This window comes from Alligator sinensis, unplaced genomic scaffold (genome assembly GCF_000455745.1).
Source record: "Alligator sinensis unplaced genomic scaffold, ASM45574v1 scaffold107_3, whole genome shotgun sequence".
NCBI classification, from domain to species: Eukaryota; Metazoa; Chordata; order Crocodylia; family Alligatoridae; genus Alligator; species Alligator sinensis.
In genome coordinates this window covers 558,262-558,923 of record NW_005842578.1, presented here as the reverse complement: position 1 = coordinate 558,923, position 662 = coordinate 558,262, and the positions used below count along the sequence as shown (strand labels likewise).

The 662-nt window shown below is 64.4% G+C and overlaps 1 protein-coding gene across 1 annotated transcript in view; it reads left to right on the top strand.

Annotated features, from left to right (window-relative positions):
* The window catches only part of LOC102374839 (serine/threonine-protein phosphatase 5-like), an 18,404-nt gene that overhangs the window by 6,584 nt on the left and 11,158 nt on the right, over window positions 1-662 (top strand). The window lies entirely within an intron of this gene.

Below are 662 nucleotides of genomic sequence, written 5' to 3'. Positions count from 1 at the left end.
GCCGTTGTGGGGGGGGGGCCGCTCCTGGCCACACGTGATGGCTCCAAACATGGCCGGGTGGGTGGGGGACACGGCGGACACGTGGGTGCCAGCATAGGTACGCTGCGGGTGCAGGTGCACGGCCCAGCACACGGATGCACACGCAGGCACGGGGGCGGGTCCATGTACGTGGGTGCACAGCATGGCACGGATGCACGCGCCCCGTACACACACATGCTCCTGGGAGCTCTGTCACATACGTGTGGATGCGCACACGTGTGATCGCGTGCACACACCAGGCGGTGGAGGCCTTTGCCGTGCGCCTGGCGCCACCTTGCGTTCACACAGCGCACCAGCAGCTCCTGGAGCCGCCCCCAGCCCCGCTACCCAGCATTCCCTGCGCCCCGCCCACCCCAGCCACACTACCACCACGCAGCATCCCTCGGGGCACTGCTCGCCCCGCACTTGGTACCTCCCAATCCCCCTTTTCCTTTCCACTTTAGTACCTCCCAATCCCGCCTCCCCCACTCCTTAACTTGGTATCTCCCAATGTTCCCCCCCTTTTTTTTTCCACCTTGGTATCTCCCAATCCCCGCGCCCGTTCCTAAACTTGGTATCTCCCAATTCCCCTTTCCTTTTCCCCTTGGTACCTCCCAACTCCCCCCCGTCCCTGCACTTGGTGC